At 41.4% G+C, this 5,461-nt stretch overlaps 1 non-coding gene across 1 annotated transcript; it reads right to left on the reverse strand.

The window, feature by feature from the left end:
- Window positions 1–5,101: 5,101 nt before the first annotated feature.
- On the reverse strand, window positions 5,102–5,174 carry trnar-ucg (transfer RNA arginine (anticodon UCG)). The gene has a single exon. It is a non-coding gene; the product is annotated as a tRNA-Arg (tRNA).
- Between the last annotated feature and the right edge of the window lie 287 nt (window positions 5,175–5,461).

Raw genomic sequence — 5,461 nt, forward strand, 5'->3', positions numbered from 1 at the left:
AAAGAAGGGTTGTGAGTCTGCAAAGAGACAAGATGCTGCATATGTCGCTGCCCTGTGCCTAACATGCCCAGCCAGAGACACCTGTGAACATGTCACCATTGCAGCCTGTCACAGTGACCTGGTAAAATCCCAAAGGAAGGATCCCTCTATCATTTAACTTATCAAACTGAAAGAAACAAAATCAGTAATAACTAATGATGGCAGAAGGAGAGCCAGTGGCCCCGTGAGAAAGCTTATGCATGAGTGGGGAAAGCTTCATATGGAAAATCAGCTGCAACATCGTACAGCGGCTCAGCGAAGGCAGCTTGTGCTGCCAGCACAATATCAACTCCTAGTGCTTCAACATCTCCATGATGACTTGGGTCACGCAGGGCAAAGAGGGTCATTGACTTGGCACGGGACCGTTTCTACTGGGCTTTTATGAAGAGGGACATTGAGGCGTATGTGACCAGAAAACACCCCTGTGTTGTGGGCATTTTTGTTGAATGTTTATAAAACACAATTTGTATTAATTTTTGTTTTTTCTTTAAAGTTGTAAGAATATGCTGACCTAGTTTTGTTATGTAAATTTGTAATTCATTTTATTGGAAAAGTTTTTGGAAAGTGATTGGTTTATTGGCTTATGGACCCTCCCATTAATCAGGGGATTAAGAGCACCCTGGAGGGGTGTGGTAAAGATGGTTTTTTGTTTGCCAAATGTCTGATGGGAAGACGGGGGGGGGGGTTGGAAAATGATTTTTTGACCACTTTTGAAGTTGTTAAAGCAAATTGAGTTAACTTTCGTTTAATTTTAAGTTTTAAGAAGTTATTTGGTTGATTTTTGTTTATAATTTTCCACGAAATAAACGACATATGATTTTTAAACAATGGAGTCAGAAGTGCGTTCTAAAACAAACTTCCCGTTGCCACCCACGGCCTTTTCTTGGACTTTTTTGGTGTTTGGAACATAAAAGGCCGTGACACCCCTGCATTAAGCAAAAGAAACCAGTCAAACACATCAGCAACCCTACAACACCTGGCTGGAGCTGCTCACTCAAGGACAACACCATGCCATCCAAATGGCAACCCAGCTGAGTGATTTAATTGGACATTTCTTCAAATGCTAAGGACATTGGAGGAGAAGGCAAAGAGCAGCTGGAAAGAGCATCTGCCTCAGATAGTACATGCATACAACTGCACCAGGCATGAGGCAACAGGCTTTTCATCCCACTACCTCATGTTTGGTCGACACCCCCGTCTCCTAGTAGACTTCATTTTTGGCTTGTTAGCCAGAGATGGGACTGAAACACCTCAGAGCTATGCTAAAAAGTGGGCTTTGTGGATGGAAGAGGCTTATCGTATTGCAGCTGAGAACAGCCAGCACTCTAGTGCAAGGGGTAGAAGAACTATGATCATCACACACAGAACACAGTCACTCTCCAACCTGGTGAGACAGTGTCCTAGTCCGTAACATGAGTGAGAGGGGAGGACCTGGAAAATTGAGACCTTACTGGGAACAAACTTTGTATGTCGTCAAACAACAAGTGAGTGACAGTCCCATTTACAAAATGTGTTCAGAGACGTAATGTGTTTACTTCATAGAAATCTCCTACACTACGGTGGCCCCTAGAGACAAAGCACATACAAACTCCAAAACACTTGCAAACTCCAAAACACTTGCAAAATCCAAAACACTTGCAAACTCCAAAACACATGCAAAATCCAAAACACTTGCAAAATCCAAAACACTTGCAAAATCCAAAACACATGCAAACTCCAAAGCACATGCAAAATCCAAAACACTTGGAAAATCCAAAACACTTGCAAACTCCAAAACACTTGCAAAATCCAAAACACTTGGAAAATCCAAAACACTTGCAAACTCCAAAACACTTGGAAAATCCAAAACACATGCAAACCCCAAAACACATGCAAAATCCAAAATACAACGGAAGTGCTCCAGGACGCTAGGGGCAGTGTTGAGCTCGATTTGCAAAATAAACGGCAAGTTTGTCTGTATGGGACGGTCTAGTCTCTGTCGCGCTTCCCAGGTTGCCTAGCAACCATGATACTAACTGCTGGAAACGTGTCATACAACTTTGTTTGACAGAAATGAAGGAGAACATAATTTGTTCATTTGTTTGTTTGTTTATACATGATCTTTGTGTGATTTGATAAGTATCTGAGGCTGAGACCACAGGACAGTAAAACATGATTTTCGGGCTTCATTTCTGGACTGAAAAGTTATTTAAGATTAGTTAGTAAATAACAATTAGCTAATGTTGTTCATGAGACTAAAGTCATATCACTTTGGTAATGTAAATATAATATGGCCAATATTATAGTTATTATATTAATCATTATTAGCTATTACAGCAGTGAACATGAACTCTGTGTCAAATACTGAGCTTCAGTACAGATTCAAGTTGCAGTTATTTATATGTCTTACCACCTTAAATCTTCACTCAAAGACAAGTATCTTTGACAGTGCATATATAGGTGTATCATATATAAGAGACAAATGTTGTTCCTTCAGTATGTTGGCATTACTGAATTTGGCTCATTGCTTACATATATTTATAAAAAGAAAATGTACAAGCTGGATAACTGTTTCTGATAAAATGAAGAGTAGACTGATATATTAAATATTCCTTTATTGGGTGAGAAAATCAGACCATGTCATAACTGCTTTAAGTCATGCAGAATAGATATCAGAGCCTTAAACTGGCTGACTTCTGCTAAATTGATCAAACTGGGCAGAAAGTATACAAACATCCTTATAGAATATGATGTAACACTATAGATCAACTTACCTCAGAATATAAACAATTACAGCAATATGATGCAACAAACACAGCAGTGCTACTAATCCAAAATACTCAAAGCTTCATAGAACTGAAACAAACATTTATTTTTAGCTCCATTCTGCTGCTGATACATACTTTAGGTTTCTGAACATTAAACTTGTTTCTGCCTTTCATAGTGTGTAACTTGAAGGCCCTGAATACTTTCTCCCACACTGAAAACACTGGAATAATAATATTATTTGAACATTACCTAATAAGACTGATTCAGGACAGACAATTAATTATGTTAAACTTTTCTAACAGTCCTTCACAAACAGGGAACAGTCTGTCTATTCTCTCCATCTGTCAGCTGATGCTGGCTCTTCCTCCTCCTCTTCCTCACACACTGATGAGTTTGTCCTGGTGGATCATCAGGGGTGCAAAGCCTCACAGATGATGTGCAGCAGTGGGTCCCTCAGTCTGTCCTCACTCTGGACACTTGCAGTTGTCACACATGGAAATCAAATGTGTGATAAGCTGCAGGATTCAAACACAAGTGTAACTTATAAATACATGTTAATACTTTTATTACACAATCAGAGAGAAAGAAACAGAGAGAGAGTGCAGGACAGACAGACAGGTGACAGTCTCAGGTGTACACACTGCTACAAAACAGCACCAGAGAAGGAGGATTCAGTGTTTGTGTTATTACGAAACAAGAAGAGTTCCCAGATGGTACAGTGGACACATGTGTGACTCCTGTGATTAAAGCATCTTTCTTTCAGCTTAACGAGTGAACCGTCAGCTCGTTCAAACACACGTTAAAGTCCATGTGGCTCGACACCACCGAAAAGAGGCAGCAATATAAAATAGCTAACATTAACAGTGCAGTGAATCCTGCTTGTGCCGTGATATTCAGGACTGCAAACCGAGCAGCATCACTGAATTTCAGCTTGTTGTGTTTGTGGATATATGACCGACTTTAATTATCCATAAAATCATCAGATTCTCTGTAAGAGTAAAGTCAACTATTGAACGGCATATATTTTGAAGTAAAGGCTTTAAAACCAAGGTAGTACAAACATCACTAATGTCACATAACTTTCCCGACATGAGGCCAACAGTCCTTCATTATAAAAACATTCGCGCATAAATAAGTGACATAATATTCAGTACTTACTTCTGAAAGTTTACTCTTCGGCGGCTCCGCTTCCGCCGTTTTTTTTCCACACCACCGCCGCGCTATGAAATCTGGGATATGTTGGGCCATGAAGGCTACACCGACCCATCCTTAAAATTCAGGGAAATTAAGGACGCATTTGAGGGCCGCATTTCGAGCAGCCTTTGAATTGGGAAAGCCTTCATCATGTCGCTGTGACGTAATAGGCCTTAAAATGCGGCCTTTAAGGCAGCAGACCCTGAATTGGGATACAGTCCAAATCCGGTCATTGGTACTTCCTAGCTTGTGTAGTTACTAGGTAACAAAAGCTCAACACTGCCCCTAGCGTCCTGGAGCACTTCCATTGTGTTTTGGAATTTGCATGTATTTTGGGGTTTGCATGTGTTTTGGAGTTTGCAAGTGCTTTGTCTCTAGGGGCCACCGTAGGATTGAACCCATGACCTTGGCGTTATTAGCACCACGCTCTGACCAGCTGAGCTAACTGGCCTACAACATGTGAGTAACCGATCCTTTTGTTGACTAATATACCAAAAAAGAGGGTGGAAGAACTGTTAAGAACACAAGAGAAATGTGTGTTTACAAGAAATTACTTCAAGCTGTACCAATGAAAGCCAACTCTTGGAAGCTCCTACTGATCAGAAGCCACCTATGCAGTTCAGCTGATGAACAATGTGGCTGGAGAAACTAACAAAGTCATACTTTAGTAGACTAAAATATGAAAACAGTCGAAAGCACTGTGTTTCCTAATGAAAATGAAAATGCTTCAAGCGGCATGGCTGTTTTTTGAACAAATTCCAAAACATGCCTTCAACGAGGAGTGAAACAGAGCACACTGGATCTTTTCCAGGTGGAGTTTCACCAACAGCATGCTTCCAAGTCGTGATTTTTTCACCCGTGTCGCTTGAGGTCATGGAATGTTATTGACTTTCTATGGTTGCTTCTAAGCCAAGATGACGCGAGCCTGGCACTGATAAGGCCAAGTTCATGGTTCAGTCCCCAACCTGGCCATTCGAGCCTCGTTTGAGAACTCGTAGAGTCTTTGTTGAAGGACATGAAATTGACAACAGCGTAGCAATTTTGGATGACATAAAGGATGCAAGGTCGGCCTGCTGCGAACAAACATGAAACGCATGCCTGCTCCTCAAGCACTCACAACCAACCACGAAGGGACTCGAACCCTCAATCCTCTGATCCGAAGTCAGACGCCTTGTCCATTAGGCCACGTGGTTTGGCAGAAGTTCCCACTTTTCATGAACACTTGTTTGAGTCTGTTTGAGCCAACTGCTGGTGTTGGGTTGGTCACGTGGCTGGTGGATATTGCTTGATTGTTGCTTGAAATAATTGATTGTTGCTTGAAATAAGTGCATGCCACAGCATTTCTCCCATGTATCATGCTCTTAAAAACGTAGTCCTACCTGCCACATGCACAGTGGATCCACCCACTAAGCCAGAGTATCATCTGCCAATGGAGGTCATAAAGCTTACGTGGCCCGATCTGTCACATTGGAAGTTGGCA

Source organism: Neolamprologus multifasciatus, unplaced genomic scaffold (genome assembly GCF_963576455.1).
Source record: "Neolamprologus multifasciatus unplaced genomic scaffold, fNeoMul1.2 scaffold_42, whole genome shotgun sequence".
Classification (NCBI taxonomy): Eukaryota; Metazoa; Chordata; class Actinopteri; order Cichliformes; family Cichlidae; genus Neolamprologus; species Neolamprologus multifasciatus.